Below are 22,688 nucleotides of genomic sequence, written 5' to 3'. Positions count from 1 at the left end.
CATCATGGCGCTGGAGAAAGGGGCTACTCAGCCGAGGAAAAACCGATGGAAGACCAGGGATTAAAACAGGTAGGTTTTCAGAGCTCTTCGAAAACCAAGATGGTCAGCGGTGGCTTTCAGTGGCACGGGGAGGCTGTTCCACAGTTTAGGAAGGCAATAGAGAATGCTCTGCCGCCGAGCCTTTCGCGATTAGCTCTCGGAACGGTCAGATGGTTAGAGCTTGCGGAGCTCGCGGAGCTCCCGGCCCGGTAAGTATCTGGTGAATTTAGCCTGTAGAAATTCAGCACCCTGGGCAGGAATAGCCCGGTGAAAGATTCACAGAGACTTCAAATGGATTCGCTGCTTCACCGGCAGCCAGTGAAGTTGGCGTAGAACTGGCGTAATGTGGGGAGCCAATGGCTAGCCTGGCTGCAAGGTTCTGCATTCGCTGGAGACGATGGATGTGGCCAATCGGTTGTGCCAGGTATAGCAAATTACAGTAGTCCAGCCATGAGAGCACTAACGCAGCCACCACGGGAGGACGAAGGGCTTCAGGGATCAAAGGCATGACCCTTTTAAATTCCTGGATCTGATGGTGGGTGGACTGACAGACGACCGCCACCTGGTTAGCCATAGATAAGGAAGCGGAGAGGATAACCCCTAGGTTCTTCACCTTACTAACTGGGCTAGGTAAAGGGCCCAGCGAGCACTGCCAGAAAGCAGGGGTCCATAGTAGGGGAGTTGTAACGCTCACCTGATTCCCGTAGAGGCGCCGGTCTTGACTGGGCGTATACCGTATCTTCAAAGGTGATGTGTAACACACGGCTGGCTCTTTGGGCTGGACCTCTGTGCACTGTATGTCTGACTCGAAGGGTAAGATGTCTGCAGATAGAAAATATGGGATTAATGAACTGGGTTATTGAATGTCTCTCTCTTCTTCCCTTTCTCTTCTCCTGTAGAACCCCAAAGGTTAACGCTCTCACCTTAGGTAAGTGAACGCTGTGCTCTCCATCTGCCTCGGGGCAGGGTGCTGTAACCAGTTTCTTCACTGGGTAAGGGGAGCAGGCCTCTTGACTTCAGAGGACTGCTGTCCGTCGTTTACTGCACGAACGGTAAGTTTCGAGTAATTCTAATGTCTTTAAAAGTCTTTAGTAATGATGTCTCTTGTTTTGCAGGGTTCCGGCGATGGCGGATGACGGGCTGAAGTGAGTTGAAGATGGAGCCCGTGTGATGAATAGAAGCGCCTGGAAGCACGTAAGTAAGCGCTTGTTGCCTGCTTCACGATGCGCTCTAACTGTCTTTTTATTTTGCAGGTACAAGTTCGGAGCGGCTGCAGGGTGCCGGAATACCCACTGGGTTAGATGTGGAAAGGAGTAATGGCACGTGAGTATTAAAATTCCCCAACGTCTTTAAACGCACCTTGTTTTGTCTTTCAGATGCGGGATGCAGCTCCGAAGGCCTCCGGAGCGTGCGAAGAGTTGGTAAGCTTTTGTCTTTCAGATGCCGGAATGCAGTGCGAAGACCTCCGGAGCGCACGAAGAGTAGGTAAGCCTTTGTCTTTCAGATGCCGGAATGCAGCGCGAGGCGTTGGTGACAGCCGATGGACCAGGTAAGTGAAGCGCTGTCACTGAAGACCGTAATGCTAACCTGTTCTTTCTTGTCTTTATAGGTGTTGCTGAAGACTGGATTCAGGATGGTAAGCCTTTTTCCTTAGGCCCAGGATCAGATGCAGAAGACACGATGAGCGTTCTGCTGCAGAGGATGCAGAATAACGCAAAGCAAGATTCATCCATCGGGTGTGGTTTAAATAGCCTCCTGTAGTGCTTAGGTGTCTCCTTCCACAGCCACGCCTAGGTAAGAAAAGAGTTCCTGCTTTCCAGAAGAGTTCCAGTGTTCTGAACCTAGGGAGTGGCTCCTGCCCCACCCAACAGGAAAAGTAGTTCCAAACAGAAGAGAATCAGAGGCTCAACTGGTAGGCAAGTAAGCAGCATGGTCTGCTGCAGGTAAGTCCACCCAAGCATTATGAGCCCGGCGCTTCCAGCGCTGGGACTGGGCATATTTATGAGCCTGGTGCCACTGGCGCCAGGATTGGGTCCAAAAGGTCCCAATTGGGACTGGTTGGCACTCGGAACCTGGGTTATGGATCTGCTTCCAAGGGAGTTGGGAAAACCCTGACCTTTTGGAAGCAGAGATCATGACAGTACCCCCCCTCAAGGCCCCTCCCAAACCGGGCTTCTCGGGGGGTTTTGGCTTGTCAGGAAATGTTCGGTGAAATCTTTTGATTAGGCGAGGAGCGTGGACATATTCAGCAGGTTCCCAGGATCTCTCATGGGGGCCATAGCCTTTCCAGTCAATTAGGTAAAATAGTTTAGATTTGGAGATCTTGGAGTCCAGAATGCTTTTGACTTCAAACTCGAGTTCTCCATCAACTAGGATGGGTTTTGGAGATTTAGTTAGTCGGGTTTGAGGTTGCACGGGTTTTAATAGAGAGACGTGGAAGACCGGATGTATCTTCATGTGCGGGGGAAAGTCCAACTTGACCGCTACTGGATTTACTATGGTAGTGATGGAATAGGGACCAAGGTATCTTGGGTTGAATGTGCGTGGCTCTTTTAGAGGTAGATATTTGGTGGATAACCAGACTTGATCCCCTACTTGATATTGAGGGGCTTCCTTCCGATGTTGATCTGCTCCTTTCTTGTATTGTTCTTTAGCCCTTTGAAGGTGAGAAAGAGCTTCCTTAAAGGCTTGGGTGATTGTAGAATGCAGGTAGTCTACTGCTGGTGTTTCAAGATCTTGGAGGGGATCCAACTCCGAGGTTCGAGGGTGACTGCCGTATAAAAGAAAAAACGGGGTTTTCCCAGTTCCCGAATGGACAGAGTTATTGTAGGCATATTCGGCTATCCAAAGGATGTCTTTCCAAGTTTTTTCAGTTTGTTGCAGCATGCAGCGTAAATACTGTTCCAGAGTTTGATTGGTCCTCTCGGTTTGTCCATCGGTCTGAGGGTGGTGACTGGTCGATAGTCTCACATCAATTTGAGCCGACCGACAGCAACTTCGCCAAAAATGAGAAATAAATTGACTACCTCGATCCGAAATTAGAACCGAAGGAAAACCGTGCAGTCGGACAATGTTTTCGAGAAATTCTCGGGCCAGAGTTGCTGCTGTTGGCAAGCCTTTGAGCGGAATGAAATGCGCCATCTTGGAGAATAAGTCCACGATTACTAGAATCGTATTGTATCCGGAGCATGGAGGTAGATCGGTGATGAAGTCCATAGAAAGCGTATGCCAAGGGCGAGGTGGGATGTCAATAGGGCGTAAGAGGCCTGCTGGTCTTTCCTTTTGACTCTTGTTTTGGGCGCATACTCCACAGGACATTATAAAGTCTCTGATATCTTTTTTCCAAGACGGCCACCAGAAGTAGCGCTTGATCTTTTCTGAGGTCTTGGCCATACCGGGATGTCCTTCCATTAAAGAATCGTGATAATAAGAGATTACTTTTTTCTGTAAATCTGTGCTGGGCAGGTATAATCGTTCTTGGAAATACAATAAGTTGTCCTTTACTGCAAAGTCCTTCCCCTGCAGATGCCAATTCTGTATGTCTGCTGGAGTTACAAGTTGCCTCGCTTTATCCTTAACTTCCTCTATGGATTGTGTGGCGATTACACCCAGAATTCTTTGTTCGGGAATGATTGGTACAGGTTTAGGGTTGATCAAGTGTTCTTCCACTCCCATCCGAGAAAGAGCATCAGCTTTACCGTTTTTTGTACCAGGTCGATAGGTAATTATGAAGTCAAACTCGGCAAAGAATAATGCCCAACGGAGTTGTCTAGAGGATTGGGCTTTTGCGGTTTTCAAATATTGCAGGTTTCGGTGATCCGTAATCACAGTAACAGTGTGTCGGGCCCCCAGCAGATAATGCCGCGAAGCCTTAAAGGCAGACTTGATAGCCAGAAGTGCCTTGTCAGTAATCGTGTAATTGATTTCAGGAGGTCGAGAATTTGCGGGACCAAAATGCCACGGGATGCAACTGATTGGTTACCGGGTCCTTTTGTGATAGAACTGCCCCCATGGCAAGGCTTGAAGCATCAGTTTCCACGATGTAGGGGAGTTCGGGGCGAGGGTGTTTTAAGATTGGTGCAGAGATAAATTTAGTCTTCAAATCCTGGAAAGCTTGTTCCGCCTCGGTAGACCATTCAAAACATTTGTTTTTCTTTAACAAGGCAGTGATGGGCTGGACTATTCGAGAAAATTCGAGGATAAACCTACGGTAAAAGTTAGCGAAGCCTAACATGCTTTGCACACCTTTTACGGAGGATGGTGATGGCCATTTGAGAACTGCATCGACCTTCTTTGAATCCATACGCACTCCGCTAGGTGATAATATGAATCCCAAGAATTCAACTTCAGTCACGTTGAAAACACATTTTTCCAACTTAGCGAAAAGTTTGTGTTGACGCAATCTTTCGAGGACCATTTTCACGTGTTTCCGATGTTCAGATTCCGATGAAGAATAAACGAGGATGTCGTCAATGTAAACAACAACACACACATCTATGAGCTCTCTGAGGACATCGTTCATAAAATATTGAAAGGCGGCCGGGGCATTGCAAAGTCCGAAGGGCATGACCTGATATTCAAATAGCCCATATTTGGTGCGGAAGGCCGTCTTCCATTCATCACCCTCTTTTACTCGTACCAAGTGGTAGGCTCCTCTAAGATCCAGCTTTGTATATATGCATGCTTTTCTGACTTGGTCCAGGAGTTCAGGGATCAAAGGTAACGGATATCTATTCTTGACGGTGATCTGGTTCAGGGAGCGATAATCTATACAAGTTCTAAGGTCTCCTTCCTTTTTTGGAACGAAGAACAAAGCTGAAGAAGCAGGGGACTTGGAAGGACGAATAAACCCATTTGCCAGGTATTGATCCAGGTATTGTCGAAGGTGAAGGTTCTCAGGCTCGGTGAGGGCATAAATTCTACTACAAGGAGGAGTAGATCCAGGTATCAGGTCTATCTGGCAGTCATAAGACCTATGAGGAGGTAGAGAGTTAGCCTGATCCTTCCGGAAAACATCTTGGTATTCTAGGTATTCGGGAGGTAACTGGGGAGTCTCTGAAGAAATTGCTGCCAGTGCAACACCAGGTGGAGGGTGACAAGTAGAGACACATTCTGGAAACTGGACCATTCTTGCTCGCCAATCGATCAGAGGATTGTGTTTCTCTAACCAAGGTATTCCTAGAATAATCTGAAACTGAGGAGCCTTGATCACATCGAACACGATCTTCTCATGGTGTCCATCTTGACTTACTAGCCTCACTTCTTGAGTGGTATGCGTTACTGGTCCGGAGGCTATCTCCGTTCCATCCACCGTAGTAATGACGTCCTTTACAGACTTGGGACAAAGAGTTAGATTCATCCTCAAAACCATTTCATGATCCACATAATTGCCGATGGCACCGCTGTCGACGTAAGCTTCAATTGCATGTAATCGATCCGGATTATCAGGGCTAATGAGGACCATAGGTATCACGAAATGCGAGGTCACGGAACTGGTTTTCACGCTCGGCAAGAGGACCTCTATTCTTGTCGGGCGAGGTCGTTTCCCTGCTCAGAGTTTGTAACTTTGGTAACTGCAGCTCCTACTGCCTTCTTGGCAGGTTTCACCGGACAGTCTCGAAGAAAGTGCCCTGAGTTTCCGCAATAGAGGCATAATTGCAACTGTTTTCTCCTTTCCCGCTCCTTTTGTGTTAGAGGACCTTCCAGGCCCCCTATTTGCATGGGTTCCCCGGAGTCTACTCCTTTGGAAGGAGTTGGCGGTTTGGAAAATACTCGAGCATCAAACTTGGAACGATCGGCCTTCCTGTTCTGCAGTCTGTGATCTATTTGAACGACTAAGTCTATATAGTCCGAACAATCTTGTGGGGGATTCACTACTTGGGCTAACACATCTTTGAGCTCTCCACGTAGACCTCTATAAAACAGCGTAATCCTTTTGTCCTCAGGCCATTGAGTTTCCACTATCAGTCTGTTGAAAGACGCAATATAAGCCAAAAGGTCTTCATTACCTTGTCGCAACGAAAGGAGCTCATTGTCCAAGGCCTGCCCCTGTGAATGTCTTGCGAACAGTTTTTCCATACTGAGCTGAAAAGCTTGAAAATCATGGAGGACCGGATCATCTTGATTTACTAGAGGGATCGACCAGTCTGCCGCGTTGCCACTAAGGTACGAAAGCACGAAAGCTACTTTAGTTTGATCAGTTGGAAAGGCTGCTGGCCGGCATAAGAAATGCAACCGGCACTGATTGATAAATACTGCAAACCTCTTTGGGTCACCAGAAAATCGTTCGGGCGGAGCCAGAGGTACATTCCCAGGTAGGTTGATCTGCACTGGATTCATAGAGGATGTAGAAGGAAGATTTCCCCCAGATGCGGGTAACGGGGTCTGTCCGGCTTGTGACTGTAGCAATTGTCTAGCGAGATCATCTGTTCGCTCCTTGGAAATAATCAGTTCCCTTCTTAGAGCGTTCGTTTCCTGACGGGCTGCATGCACTTCTGCCCTTAGTTCCCCAAGTAACTGGGCTAGCTGGTTGGTATCCGAGGTTTCCATAGCGCCTGGACGGGAGTTTTGCGGTGGGCTTTGCGTTCTGTAACGCTCACCTGATTCCCGTAGAGGCGCCGGTCTTGACTGGGCGTATACCGTATCTTCAAAGGTGATGTGTAACACACGGCTGGCTCTTTGGGCTGGACCTCTGTGCACTGTATGTCTGACTCGAAGGGTAAGATGTCTGCAGATAGAAAATATGGGATTAATGAACTGGGTTATTGAATGTCTCTCTCTTCTTCCCTTTCTCTTCTCCTGTAGAACCCCAAAGGTTAACGCTCTCACCTTAGGTAAGTGAACGCCGTGCTCTCCATCTGCCTCGGGGCAGGGTGCTGTAACCAGTTTCTTCACTGGGTAAGGGGAGCAGGCCTCTTGACTTCAGAGGACTGCTGTCCGTCGTTTACTGCACGAACGGTAAGTTTCGAGTAATTCTAATGTCTTTAAAAGTCTTTAGTAATGATGTCTCTTGTTTTGCAGGGTTCCGGCGATGGCGGATGACGGGCTGAAGTGAGTTGAAGATGGAGCCCGTGTGATGAATAGAAGCGCCTGGAAGCATGTAAGTAAGCGCTTGTTGCCTGCTTCACGATGCGCTCTAACTGTCTTTTTATTTTGCAGGTACAAGTTCGGAGCGGCTGCAGGGTGCCGGAATACCCACTGGGTTAGATGTGGAAAGGAGTAATGGCACGTGAGTATTAAAGTTCCCCAATGTCTTTAAACGCACCTTGTTTTGTCTTCCAGATGCGGGATGCAGCGCCGAAGGCCTCCGGAGCGTGCGAAGAGTTGGTAAGCTTTTGTCTTTCAGATGCCGGAATGCAGTGCGAAGACCTCCGGAGCGCACGAAGAGTAGGTAAGCCTTTGTCTTTCAGATGCCGGAATGCAGCGCGAGGCGTTGGTGACAGCCGATGGACCAGGTAAGTGAAGCGCTGTCACTGAAGACCGTAATGCTAACCTGTTCTTTCTTGTCTTTATAGGTGTTGCTGAAGACTGGATTCAGGATGGTAAGCCTTTTTCCTTAGGCCCAGGATCAGATGCAGAAGACACGATGAGCGTTCTGCTGCAGAGGATGCAGAATAACGCAAAGCAAGATTCATCCATCGGGTGTGGTTTAAATAGCCTCCTGTAGTGCTTAGGTCCCTCCTTCCACAGCCACGCCTAGGTAAGAAAAGAGTTCCTGCTTTCCAGAAGAGTTCCAGTGTTCTGAACCTAGGGAGTGGCTCCTGCCCCACCAACAGGAAAAGTAGTTCCAAACAGAAGAGAATCAGAGGCTCAACTGGTAGGCAAGTAAGCAGCATGGTCTGCTGCAGGTAAGTCCACCCAAGCATTATGAGCCCGGCGCTTCCAGCGCTGGGACTGGGCATATTTATGAGCCTGGTGCCACTGGCGCCAGGACTCGGTCCAAAAGGTCCCAATTGGGACTGGTTGGCACTCGGAACCTGGGTTATGGATCTGCTTCCAAGGGAGTTGGGAAAACCCTGACCTTTTGGAAGCAGAGATCATGACAGGAGTAGGAGGATGCCCTACCACCAATACCTCCGTCTTGTCCCCATTTAGCTTTAACCAGTTCTGATCCATCTATATCCCGACTGCTCTAAGACAGTCATGGAGGCAAGCAGCAGCCTCGGATTGATCCTGATCCAAGCGAATTAGGATTTGTGTGTCATCCACATATGAGTAGAAATTAAGCACATAAGAATGGATGAGACGAATCAGGGCCCAGATATTTATGTTAAACAAGATCGGAGATAGAGAAGATCCTTGGGGGACCCCACAGGTGAGAGAGCATGGAGTAGATAGAAAGGGAAGCATCGCAAGAGTCTGCGTGCGATCAGAAAGAAAGGAGGTGAACCAGGCAGGAACAGAGCCGGAGATCCCGATCTGTGACAGGCGGGAGAGGAGAAGGGAATGGTCTACCGTGTCGAATGCGGCGGAGAGATCTAATAGGATCAAAGCCCCAGCTCTGCCAGCATCGACAAGTCTGGACAAGTCATCTTGCACAGAGACCAGGACACTCTCAGTACCTCTACCTGGCCTGAAACCATACTGTGCATAGTTAAAGACTTTAGAGGACTCTAGGAAAGAAGACAGTAGAGGGGTAACCAAAGATTCCAAGAGTTTAGAGAGAAAAGGAAGAAGAGAAATAGGACGGAAGTTAGCCGGAATAGTAGGATCCAAAGAGGGTTTCTTCAAGAGGGGGATAACCCTCGCTGATTTCAACTCCGATGGTACCAGGCCAGTCTGACATGAGTTGTTTATCGCCATCGTGATGTCAGATAGGATGTCGGGGGCAATCGTTTTCATCATAATAGCTCAGGAGAGGATGATTTGATCTTTACGATGGCTGCCAAGACTTCTGCTTCAGTGAACAGAGGGAAGGAGGACCAACTTGCGGGAGTGTCAGCGGGGAGAGAAGGGACAAAACAGGTGGTGTCAGGAGGCAGTAAAGCAAGAGATTTAGCGATGTTAGCGCGAATAGCATCAATTTTTGTAATGAAAAAAGAAGCCAAGTCATTGCACAATTCCTGGGATGGAAATGCTACAATTCCCATAATTCCTCCCCACAGTTTTTTCCAAAAGCCACTGGGACGAAGAAGAGGCAAACTGGAGCCATGAAGATTACCCATAGGAATCAATGTACCAGGGATTCCTATGGGCAATCTCCACCTTTTCCCATTAACAAGGTCAGGCAGAGTCAGGCAGGGCTGGGCAACCACTCACAACTTACTCATGTTAAACCTCCCAGCCAGTATAAAAGTCAGAGCTCACAAGCACACTCTGAGCATGGTGGGGATGATGGATGAAGAATTGAGGCCAGAAGAGAGAAAACACCAGCTAGAGGGATCCTGGAGAGCCTGGAAGGACCGTAAATACACTGATCCTGTGAGTACAGGGAAGGATGCAGTGTGGCGAGGTAGCTGTGCGTCCAGGGAGCCAAACCAGGGGCAGCTGGGGTTACCTGCCAGTGCCCAAACTAGAGCTCCTCCCCTAGGGAAGATACTAAAGCCCATGCCTTTGAGGGGCAGGTGGCAAGACCTAGACCTCATGAAACCATTCCATTTAAAACCCTGCAGCTCCGCTAACCACCAGAATGCTGTATTAAAGGATCTGGCGAAGTGGGAGCAAAATAAGAACGCTGCATTGTGTGACTTGAAGACCAGAAACCTTTGTTTGTTCTGGTAACAACTGAGTGAGGCTGGGAGTGAGAAGGGGCCTAACTTCAGGAGCTGTTACAAATGCGAGATTGGAGGGCAGAAGGCCAGAGGACTTTACGAGCTGTGGGGAAGTCTCAAGAAAGCCAGTCAAAAGAACTGCACTTGCAATAAGGATCTGATAATCCCAGTCTTGATGAGAAGCCTGCTTCCCTCCCAGTGAATGATTGAATTGGGGAGGTTTGATTAAGCTATGAGTAAAGGAACCTTGAACTCGGACTTGCGGACAATATTAAATCACAGCCGGTGAGTTAAAAAAAGAGAAGAATAAAGGCCTGGTTGTGTTTGCGTGAATGTAAATGTATCAAGGCAAGGTTGTGCATAATACGGCAACCACGAGTAAAGAAAGACTTCACTAGAGGCCCATCCTGGGAGGTACCACATAGCAGGACAAGATAATACAATGTACACAAAGTGGTCCTGCTGTTGAATACAGCATGGACAAAAGTCTCTGTGGTAACATACCTGAATATTCAAAGTCCAGAGAAAAAAGTGATTGTGAGAAGTAGAAACGCGGATTAAAGCTTGTGTGAGCTGGAGAAATTAATTGCAAGCCTGAGTCCGACTGAGGGAGGCTTGTGTGAACTGTGGAAAAGGTATTGAAGGCCTGAGCCCGAAAGTGGTCAGGCATAGTCAGAAGCCAAACCTATGCTGTCTCGTAAGTCCTTGAACGACAAAGCTTGGGGAAGGGTATCCCTGAGATCTTTGTGAAAGACAGTAACTGTTAAGATTTTGTGGTGAGACAAAGAAAGCTTGGGGAAGGGTATCCCTGAGAACTTTAAGGTTTTTGTTTCAAGACGAAGAAGTCTATTTGTGGAAAACATTCCCAACCTTTTTTTTGGAGAGTACAAACCAACATTTGATTATGAAAGAAGTCTGAACATTCTGTTGACTCTCCACAGTAAGCCAGAGTGTGCCTCACTAGGAAAAACTGTGCTGCCTAAGTCCCTATGCCTTCGAATCCCACTGTACAAAGGTACAATTATGGGGAAGGGGTTCATCATTACTTATTACCCCTTGCCATCCTGATCCTTTTGTTGAGAACGCTAGCCTTTTCGTTTTTTGTACATTTCCCTTGCTTTGTATTAGAAATAGGGCAGGCATTTGGTGTTTTGTTTTGACTGTACTGACTAGGACTGTTTTACTTTTACTTTTACTGTTGCTACCATCTTTTTATCATCCGTAAAATCCGTCCTTCTCTCACCTTTCATGCTACTAAACTCTTAATATCCTCTCTCATTTTTTCTGGCCTCTTCTATTGTTCTTCTCTCTTCTTAGGTCTCCCCGTCTCCCATCTTGCCCCCCTCAAATCCCTCTACCACTCCGCCATCCGCACCCTATGTCTTGTCTCCCCTCACAACTCCATTTCCAAATCCCTTTCTCACTTAGGTTGGCTTCATTTTTACTCCCAGCTTAAATTTCACTTCCTTTGTCTTGTCTTTAAATATCTTCACAACCTTGCTCCTCCTTACCTCTCCTCTCTTCTCTCATTCTACACCCCCTCTCGCTCTCTTCATTCTGCTGACCTTTTTCTTAATCTCGGTCCACCGCAGCCCCTTGTGCCTCCTCTCGTTTCTGCTCTTTTCAGCTCTTTGCCCCCTTACACTGGAACTCCCTACTGTGATGGTGTGGGGCGATGGCAGGCCCCACCGATAGGCGCACATGCACAAACACGCAGCGCGCGCTAAGAGAAACGCCGGAGACGTGTTGCTGCTCTGGTTTCCGGCGCGAACTGCCGGCTGGGACCGTCTTTATTTCAAACGCGCATGCGCGAGCCACGTTATGGGCCGCGCATGCGTAGAACTGCGTATTGCTACGCAACATCCCTCCTTTTTCCCCAAACAACGAACAGTGATCAACAGTATAACTTAACAACATATTCTTCACCCATAAGTGTTCCAAACACGACCTAGATGCCTAGGCAGGGTCCATGATAAAGTCTTGGAACCTCTGCGGTGGCTTGCGTCCCGCCCAGCTCGGGTACCTGCGTGCCTCGGCCGGAGGCATCTCTTGTGTCCCTTGAGTCTCGGCCAGTCCATCAGGTCTCAGTGGCAGTTCATCGCTCGGTTCAGGTGCCGGAGGGTCGACTTCATCAGTTTCGGCAGGCCCCACTCACTTGAAAAACGAGACATTCCGGGTGACAGTTCCACGTGCGTTGGCCGCTGTGACCATCGAGCCCTTCACATGTGTCACCCCCAACGGCTGGGTTTCGTAGGTTAACGATAACTTTCCTTCTGCTCTTCTGTTTCGCACCAATACGGTATCCCCCACCGCAATCGGCCTCTCCGAGAGCTTCCTCCGGGTCGTTTCCTTTTCATTCCTCACTGCCCTCTCCGTTCGCAATTGATCCTTTTCAATCTCCCCCGGCTGGCGGCCTTCCATTTCGGGCAGGAGCCCTCTCGGTACACGCTTGAAGATCGCTTCGGCAGGGGCGACCCCGGTTGACTGATGGGGGGTCGAGCGGTACTCGTGAAGGAAGTCCACTAAGTTGCGTCGGAGGTCTGCGCCGCCATCTGCTGATATGCGGAACACTTTGTTTAGCGTTCGCATGAAGCGCTCTACCTCCCTGTTTGCCCTCGGCCAGAGCAGTGTGACTTTCCTATGGCGTATTCCCATCTCCTCACAGTACTGAGCAAAACATTGCCCCCGAAATGGCGCCCCATTGTCTGAGCAGAGCTCCACCGGGAAACCATGCGTGGCGAAAATTTTCTCCAGCGCCATGATGGTGTGGTCACTCGCCGTCGACTCCACCAGTTCAACCTCCGGATAGCGGGACCATTGGTCTGTCACCACTAGAAAGTAGAGCACTCGGCCGGTGGATCCAAAGTCGGCATGGACCGTCCCCCATAGCTGGTCACTTCTCTCCATTGTTTGGATCGGCGGGGCCCTCTCCATCGGGTGGGCTGCTTGGGAGGGGATGCACCGTCTCACAAACTCCTCCACTCTGCTTTCCAGGTCGGGGAACCAGACCTTGAGTCTCAGTCTTGCTTTCATCTTGGCCATCCCTTGGTGCCCATTGTGTGCGAGCAGCAGAACCTTGTCAACCAGTGTTCTTGGGATGACAATCTGGTGACCCCTTAGCAGGAGGCCCTCCTCAGCTACTGAGAGCTCATGGCGCGCTTTCCAGAGGGCCTGCAGGTCTTTCTGAGCCCTGGGTTCCTTCGTGAGTTGTCCTGGAGTACCTCACGCCATTCTCCATTTGCCATGGCAACCTTGATCCTTGCGAATGTCTCGTCCCTGTTGGAGTCTTCGGCGATCTCCTGGCGGGATAGGGCAACGGGCAGCGCTGATTCGACCGCGAGATGTATCGCTTCAACGCCCTCTACCACTTCCATTGTGTCTTTTGGCCTCCCTGCACCTGGATGGCGGGACAGGTAGTCTGCCGGGTTGTCAGGGCCTGGACGATACAGCAGTTTGACCCCGTACTCCATTAACGACAACATCCATCTCTCTATTCTAGGTGGCGGTTTGGATGATGTTCCGGACAGGATCGGGATGAGAGGCTTGTGGTCAGTTACCACCACGACCGGTTTTCCCAAGATATATATCCGGAAGTGCTTGCACCCCCATAAGATGGCTAGAGCTTCCCTCTCGATCTGAGAGTACCGTCTCTCTGTATCGGTGAGCGCCTTGCTGGCATATGCGATGGGCCTCATGGTTCCTTGATTGTCGGCCTGCATGAGGACAGCCCCAAGTCCTACGGGGCTGGCATCGACGACAATTTCGGACTCCCGATCCGGATTAAAGTATGCCATCGTTTCTTGTTCCGATAGGGCACTTTTGATGTTGTCGAAAGCCCTCTGTTCTTTCTCCCCCCAGTTCCAGGCGATGTTGTTTCTAGTTAGCGCTCTCAGGGGCTCCGACAGGGAGGCTAGATCGCGGATGAAGCGACCACAATATGTCACCATACCCAGGAAGCTTCTGATTTCGGAAGGTGTTGTTGGCGGGGTCGCTTCCCGGATATCCTTCACTTTCTCGGGATCAGGTGATATGCCCCCCGCGTGGAAGACGAATCCGAAAAATTCCAGCCTGTCCCTCAAGAACTCACACTTCTCTTTGTGCAGTGTCAACCCTAGGTTGCGCAACCTCACCAGTGTGTTTTCCAGGCGCTTTAGGTGTTCAGCTTCGGAGCGGGCAAAAACCAGAATGTCGTCCGACATGCTTATCACTCCCTTGAGTCCGGACAGGGTTCCCCTGATGGTGTTCTGAAAGACCTCTGCCGCGGAAGAGATACCAAAACTGAGTCTTTTATATTGATATAACCCCTCATGCGTCGTAAACGTCGTGATGTATCTTGACTCGGGGTGGAGCTCTAACTGATGGTACCCAGACCTCAAATCCAGTTTTGAGAAGACTTTCGCCCCTTGAAGCTCCCCAATGATGTCGTCCAGGGTGGGTGTTATGTGGCGCTCTCTTTTGATCGCTAGGTTAGGAAGCCTCATGTCCACGCAGATGCGTACCGCACCCGGTTGTTTGGGCTTCGGGGCTACCACGATCGGGGAGACCCACGGGGTGGGGCCCTCTACCTTCTCAATTATGTCCTTGTCTATCAGGGATAGCAGCTCGCGTTCCACCTGTGTCCTCAGATGGAACGGGACGCGGCGGTGCTTTAGAGCCGTTGGTCTCACGGACCCATCGATGTGGAGGCGTATTGGGTCAGCCTTTAGTTTCCCTATTCCTCGGAATATCGTTTCAAAACGGCTCAACCAATTATCCAAGTTGGTTTGATAGACTGCAAATGAGAAGTGTACTAGGTCCAACGCCTCAGCCGCAGCACAACTCAGAAGGGAATGCGGGCTCACATCCGTGACAAAGAATCTTGCCCTTATTCTACTTTGTCCGTGAGTGACTGGAGCAACGAATACTCCTTGGATGGGAAGCGGAGTATGTCCTCCGAAAGCGTATATCCGTGCTGTGGACTCTGCTAGGCCTGGTGGACCAGGGAGTGCGCTGTAGTGTTCCGTCGCCAGCACACAGACGGACGCCCCAGTGTCTATCAAGACCGTTGTCGGTGTCTCCCCAATGTTCACTGTGCACTTGGGTTGTCTTCTCCTGCATGGGCCTTCAGCTATGCTCGAGATGAAGAAGATTTCGTCTTCCTCCTCCTCCTCTGCGATGTTCAGGTCCTGTACGCCTTGTTCAATGATGATACACCCCTCACTCTCCGAGTGCCGCCTCTGGCGACCCTTTCGGGCCCTCGCGACGCGGCGACAGGTGCTGATGCCCTGCACACCCTAGCTAATGTCCTGGGGTGTTACACCGGCCACAGGTCCTCGATTTGGCTGGACAGTCGCCCACATGTGGCAGGTCATACCCGCAATATTGACACGAGGGGCGTTTGCTCGGCCCCTCGGGTTATCACCTCCTCTTGACGTCCACCTTGACTTTCCTGGGTTATTGCGTCCAAATGCAAAAGCCTCACCTTCGTTCCTCCCATGCGTGGCTGCATCCATTTTCGCACCCCTCGCGTCAGCCAGCTCGTAGGCCCTTCCTGTGTCCAGAATCTGTTGTAGGGTCAAGCCAGGTTCCTTCAATACCTGCCTCCTCAGTCTACCAGAGCTGCAGCCCTGCAACAACTGGTTCCGAACCATCTCCTCTTCATTTCCCCATCTACAGGAGCTTGCTAGAACTCTGAGTCGTGCACAGAATTGATCCAGTGACTCTTCCTCTCGCTGTCTTTCCGCACTCATGACGAATCTATCAAAGTCTACATTCGCCATTGGCAGAAAATGATCACGGAGCGCCAGCTTCACTGCCGCATACGTCGCCACCGGAATGTTCAGAGAGTCATATATCTTGTGCACCACGGCCCCTGCCGAGTACACCATGATTGCAATTCGTTCTTCATCCTCCGTGATCCCCGAGGCTGTGAAGAACATCTCCAACCTCTTCACCCACAGGAGCCATTTAGGCCCCAACTTGGAAGGTGGGCCCGTGGTATCGAATTCGGGCATGGGGGCCAGAGTACTGCTCACCCTGCGAGGGATGGGGGCAGGAGCACCATCCTGTTCATCTTCTTCCCCCATTTCCTTGCATGCTACTTACAGGAGTACGTTGAAACTGCCTCTAAGACCGGGCCCGGGAACACCCTTGGCGCAGTATCTTCACTGGTGCCACTCTTTTCTTCTTTTGATTCTGTTGTCTTGGCAGAATGCCACAACCTTGCAGCTGCACAGGCTGTGGAGTGTCCAAAAATTCACTGAAACTCGTGTGGATTGTAGGTGGCGCACGAGCACCCTCACGGGCCGCAACCACTGCGTTCTGTGCTCGATCCAAAATGGCCGCCGGCCACATGTGTGAGCCCGTGCCGACACGGAGCAGCGTTCTCCTCTCTGGATGCAACCGGAGCAGAGTGATGGTGTGGGGCGATGGCAGGCCCCACCGGTAGGCGCACACGCACACACACGCAGCGCACACTAAGAGAAACGCTGGAGACGTGTTGCTGCTCTGGTCTCCGGCGCGAACTGCCGGCCGGGACCGTCTTTATTTCAAACGCGCATGCGCGAGCCTCGTTATGGGCCGCGCATGCGTACAACTGCGTATTACTATGCAACACCTACCTTTTACTATCCACTCCTCCCTCAACTATTCCTCTTTCCGCTCCTCTTTGAAATCACTCCTTCATTCCCCTCCCTGACTTCCTTCCCCGTCTCACCCATCTCTGCCTCCCTCTGGGACCCTTCCCTTTGTTCTCTTTATCTTTCCCCATCTCTTCTAAATTATCCTTCCTCCTACTACTCACTCTACTCACTACTTTCTCCCCCTCTTCCCTCCTTCCTCTCCTTTCCCCTTTTCTCATGCAAATTGTTCTACATGACGATTTTCTGGTTTGATTAATTTTTACTGTTTTTGCTTCTACTGTTTCATGTTTATGTGTCCTTGGATTAAGGCGCTATATAAAACAATAAATACAACTACAAATACTTTATGGTCGAGTTTACTCCCACTTTAGATTTAGGGCCAGTTAGGAAGTGTCCAACTGTTTGCAAAGTTATAAATAAAGTTGTTGAACTTGCATCTCTTGTTTGTGACTCTCCTTTTGATACTACGAGTTCTCACAGCGGTCAGAAATGCGAGACGGACAAATTTGTGAAGGTTTTTCAGAAGATGCCATTTCATAAACTCAAAAGGGTTTGATAAACGCCTCACTATTCCTACCCTGACAAGGATTTCCCTGCCTATACAAATAAACTAAAGTAAATGCTCTAGCAAAAGGATTCTGTCACTCACACTTGTATATAAAACACACTCAACAAGGTGATGCATGGCAATTCAGATATAACAGAAGGTTTAAGTCACTTACTTATAACTATTGATTCACATGCTCATGAATATTCCCTGCTGTTAGTCTGGGAATCCTCTGTTAAAGAAAAAACAGTTTCACTTTAAAACTGTATTTATCCTCTAAACAAATCACTGTCCTCTGGGTCATACTGCCCCTAACCAATGACAGTCCTCTCCCTAAACCCGCCTCTGGCAGCCATCTTCAGATTTAGTAAGCACGTAAAGTAGCGGTATGACCAAGAAGAGCCACAGAGGGGTCGGAGGGAGGGTTTGCATGTGAATCCATGCCAGACTCATGCTGGAGAACAATAGTTACAGGCAAGTAACTTAAACCTTCTCCAGCTTTGAGTCTGGCATGGATTCACATGCTCATGAATAACGAATACACAGCAGTACCACATTACACAACCACAGGAGGTGCCAAGGCTTTACAGAAGCAATTAACACTTAGACCTGGACAGACTCACCTCAAGCGAACCAGTTGCGTAGCTCTGCCTGGCCGAATCTGGACTCCTCCATGGAATCCCTGTCGACGCAGCAGAACTTCGTGAAGGTATGCGTGTACCTGCACAGTGCAGCCCTGCAGATGTCAAGCAGGGGCACACCAGAAAGGAACGCTGTTGTTGCAGCGATCGCTTTGGTGAAATTGGCTCTCGGATGGCCTGGCAGAGGCCAGTTCGCCAGCCGATGACAGTGCATAATGCAGCCAGAGAGCCACCTTGAAATGGAAGCCTTGGATAAAGCCTTCCCCTGGTTCACAGGACCATAGTTCACAAACAATTGAGGAGTCTTCCGAAAACTCTTTGTGCATGTTACGTAGAACTTCACGGCACGAGCAACGTCTAACGAATCAAAGGCCCTCTCCACCGGCGATGGAAAGGCTTTGTGAAGAAAACAGGCAACACCAAGGGTTCATTGAGGTGGATCCTGACAAAGTTTCCACTCATGGCAGAAGCGCAGTTGCCTGCTGAGAGACTCTGCAATGGTGTTCTTGGCGCTTGCCAGTTGGAGAGGGACGACGAACATCCCCTGTCCGATGGCCCAGTGCCACAAGTCCTGAGCTTCCTTGGAAAGCTCTGGGGATTGAGTGCCCCCTTGCTTCCTGTTGTAGAACATGGTGGCGGTGTTTTCCATGAAGATCTGCATCATCTTACCCTTCAGAGACGGTAGGAAAGACTTGCGGGCCCACAACACTGCCCGTAGCTCCAGGATGTTGATGTGCAGATCCTTCTCTCTGGAAGCCACAGACCTCTGCCGTGTAGACGTCCAGTGTGAGCCCCCCAGCCTTCCAGCGAGGCGTCTGTGGTGACTGACTTCTGGTATGGCAGGGATTGAAATCCTGTCCCCTGTGAGATGTTGGAGCGTACCCCACCACTCTATCACCCGTCGGATCTCCTCATTGAGAGGGATCTTGTCCGACACTTATATCCAACGTGCATCCAAGAATTCCTGTAGGGGTCGCATCTGCAACCTGCAGAGACAGATGAGGTAGATGCAGGACGACATCATGCCCAGCAACGACTTGATGGCCCGCACCATGGCTGTCTTCGCCGAAAACAGTTGCTGCACCTTCCCTTGAATGGCTGCTAGCTCTCCTCCGAGTGTGACGCCAGGCAAGCCACTGTGTTGAGTCTAGCACTGAGGAACAGCTTGTTCTGCAATGGCATTAAGCAGGACTTCAGATAGTTTACGGAGAAACCCAGCTCCATCAGTAGTCGGACGTGTATGCCCTGAAGACCCAGATGGGCCACCACCGGGGCCAGGCATTTTGTAAACACTCTTGGGGCCGGCTTCAAGCCGAAAGGTAGGGCCTTGAAATGGTAGTGTTGGCCTTGTACCACAAACCGTATGAACTTTTGATGTTTCCTGGGGATGGGGACATGAAAGTATGCGTCCTCTAGGTTCAACGATGTCAGGAAATCCCCTTTCTCCAGTTGGCCTAGTATCTGCTGCAACATGACCATCCTGAATTTTTGGGACTTCTGGTACTTGTTCAGATGGTGCAGGTCCAGGATGGGTCTACAACCCCCTGTCTTTTTTCTTATCAGAAAGTATCTGAAATAGACTCCAGAGCGCCAGAGCTGTTGGTGGACAACCTCTATTACCCCTTACCATAACATGTCTTGCACTTCTCCCAGGAACTGAGGGATGTGAAGCTCTTGATGGGGAACCGGTGGAATACGTGGGCACCTGTGTCAGAACTCCAAGGTGTGTCCCTGGGTGAGAGGGCCCAGCATCCATCTGTCAGTGGTGATCTTCTTCCACTTGCTGACGAACCTCGTTAGTGAGTAGAAGACTATCTGGCCTCCCAATGGGGAGCTAGAGTGGGGGCTCAATGTCTTGGCCGGTTCAGGTTTGCTTGCACCCGGGCACCCTGCCCTGTGGGTGACGGCGATGCTGATCTCCACTACTGTATGCCTGGGAGCCATCCCTGTAAGCTTCCTTCATGGAGGATCGGGGAGGTTGCCTGTATGATGTTGTGAATCCCTTGGATGATCTGCTCAATTTTCACTTGGAGGAGCGAAAAGAGGACGAGTGATGCTGCTGACGAGTGCCAAGGGAAAGTGCCATCTCTGTATCTGTCTTTATGGCTTGAAGGGATTCGTCAACGGCCTTCCCGAACAGATTTTCTCAGTCGAAGGGCATGCCAAGCACATTCGCATGAAAATCCTGCCAAAAATTCCTGGCCTTCAACCATCCCTGGTGATGAAGGTAGACTCAGTTTCCCATCTGCTGGTGTTACGCTCACCTGGCTCCCACAGAGGCGTCGATCTGAACTGGACAGCTGCGGTCTCCACCAATGTGACGCGTAGGGCTGAGATGAAATACTGGACTGGTCCACCTAACTTCGTTTGCTTGGCCCATAGGAATATTCTTCTGCAAATGGAGAAAGGGAATAAACCACCCGTGGATTTGAGCGTAAATCCCCCCAACCCCGCTGTTCTCCCCACTGATCACCTTTGATGTCCCCTCTTATAGTCTCACCTGATGGTTTGAAAAGATGAGCTCTCCATCGTGCATTGAGCGCAGGGGCACGTAGATAACCAGTTGCTTCACTGGCTCGAAGGAATTGGTGAGTTCCAGAACAATATTGACTCCGAGATTCCCGGCAAGACGCCGTAAGTATGTAGTCCGTAAGAGTTCAAATGCCTGACTTTCACTCTTGTCCGATTCCTTGCAGGTTGAAGCTTGACCCTAGTGAAGAGTTCCTCGTGGCATCCGGTAATATTCTAGTAAGGATTTGTATTATCCAACACGGTTCGATAAAATAATGTCAATATGTAACCTGTTGCTCTCTCCCTTATTCAGGCGCTGATAGAAAGGATTTAAGTCTCTGGGAATAATACCTCCGGCGGTAAAATCAGGAAGTCTATTGTGGTGAGGAGGGGTCCCCTTGTTAGTCCCTTGTTTCACCTTGCTGTCCTTTTCTTTCCCCTTAGGGGCCGGGGTTCGGCGAAGATGCAGTGGAAGCTGTGCCGACCCGTGAAAAGGAATAGTACCCCCGGTGGTAAAATCAGGTAAGTCTATGGGGGGTAACTAATATTCCTCTGTGTATTCCCTTGGCTCACCTTGCTGTTCTTGTCTCCTCCTTAGGTGCCGGAGTGCGGCGGGAACATGCAGGAGGATGCGGTGGAATGAGAAGATGCGGTGAAGGCTGGTGAATTCAGTGCGGCGCTGTAGCAGGCGAGGCGACACGCATAAAATAACTTCTTTCTTCCAGCTCGAAGGCGCGATGGATCGGGAATTCAGGTAAGGATCAAAGGTATTGCTCTTGTTCTAACCTTTTCTCCTTCTTTCTCCCTTTTTCTAGGAGCTCCAAACTCGAGGCGGGCGTGGCAGGAGGCTGGATGCAGACTTGCAGGCACGGTGAGCGTTACGCTGCTGGATGCAGAATAATGCGAAGCGTGTGCTGCTCTTCAGGTGTGGTTTAAATAGCCTCCAAAGTAGTCCCAGGTAAGTATTCCTCCCCAGCCCCACCTGAGTAAAAAAATAGTCCCTAGGTAAAGTAGTCCCTTCCAAGCCCCTTTTGGCTTGGAGCTCTTGCAGCATGGTCTGCATCAGGTAAGTTTGCAGCATGGTCTGCATCAGGTAAGTTTAAATCTAGAAGCCTGGCGCCTATGGCGCCAGGACCGACTCTCCATATGAGCCTGGCGCCATAGGCGCCAGGACTGCACCCAAATAGCCCCTAGCAGGGGTTGTTGCTTGCTTGGGATAACCTGATGCCTGCTTCCGGGGTTGCTGGACTTGGTCTGTTTCCCCGGGGGTAGGCATCATGACAGCCGGAAACCCGTGTTGGCGATGTCCACTGCCACCGTAATGGCATGATCTGACGCCACCTCCCCTTCCTGAAAGAGGGAGAGAGCTTCAATTTTTTTGTCATCAGGGAGGAATTCCAGGATCGGGCCCACCTTGTACGAAAGCTTCCGGTTGTATCGGCCCAAAATGGCCAGAACATTAGCCGCCTTGATAGTGGAAGCCAATGTGTAAATGACTCTCTTCCTTATGGCGTCCATCTTCTTCCCCTCATTGTCTGGGGGAACTGATGATGATGAAGCCGGGTTAGCCAAATGTTTCTTTGTGGCAGCGACACTATTGAGTCCGGCAACAGTTGTCACCTCATGCACTTGGGCACAGAGTCTGGCACCCTATATTTCTTCTCCAACCTGTCCCGTTTGGTTGGAGCCATTCATGGGTTCTTCATGAGGGCTAGGCCTTCCTCCCAGATGTCATCCAGAAAGGGTACCGCCATGATCATCTTCCTTTTGGATTCTTGTAGCTGATACAAGAAGTCTTCTTTCCTGGTTTCCTGGGGCACCAGCTGGAGCAGCTCGGAGGCCCTGGAGATTGAGTGGAATGATCCCACCTCGTCTGGTGAAGAGACTCTATGAGGGGGGTCCAGGTGCGGGGATTCATTGTCTTCAGTTTCTGTGGCTGTCTCTGTACCAGTGTCCGTGTGCGTATCCGGGTCCACTAGTGGAGTCGGAGGCTGACGTGGTGGAGAAGGCTGATGTTTAGGCATCGGATGATGCTTTCTCTTCTTACGGGGCGGCTGATCAGGGGCCTGCGGTACCACAGCTATCAGTGCTGTGGGTAACCTCTGCTCGATCTCTGTCACTAGGGTATGGAGAGTCGACAGGATGTCAATGGAGGGAACGATGGATCGCTAGGTCCTGCGCTGCTGTCATCGTCCTCGTGGACCATATGGAAGGACTCTTGGCCGTCATCGTCCGTGGATGAGATGTCTCCTCTTTTTACCTTTCGAAGGGTTTTGAAATGGGATCTGGACGGCAGACGCCCCCCACCCCACCCAAAGGTGCTTGCAGCCTTCACTGCTGACTCGGCAGCCATGTCACATTTTGGAGGCAGGGACACCCTTTGCGCTGTAGGAGCCACCCTCGTAGCATTGCCACCTATTGCCTCTGTGGTTGTCACAGGAGGTTTCAATGAAGTGGTCGACGAGAACTTTGGCTGTGCCGGTTAAGCCTGCTTGGGCTGCGCTGCATTCTTCATTTCCTCTGGCTTAGGCTTTTTTAATTTCTCCCGTAACTTGGCCCGGGTGGATGACGGCAATGGTAATCGCGGCCTATCCAACCTGGGACCCGCATCCGACAATGG

The sequence above is a fragment of the Ambystoma mexicanum genome, chromosome 2p, assembly GCF_040938575.1.
Source record: "Ambystoma mexicanum isolate Mex_15411 chromosome 2p, UKY_AmexF1_1, whole genome shotgun sequence".
Taxonomy (NCBI): domain Eukaryota; kingdom Metazoa; phylum Chordata; class Amphibia; order Caudata; family Ambystomatidae; genus Ambystoma; species Ambystoma mexicanum.
Note: the sequence above shows the minus strand (reverse complement) of the source record.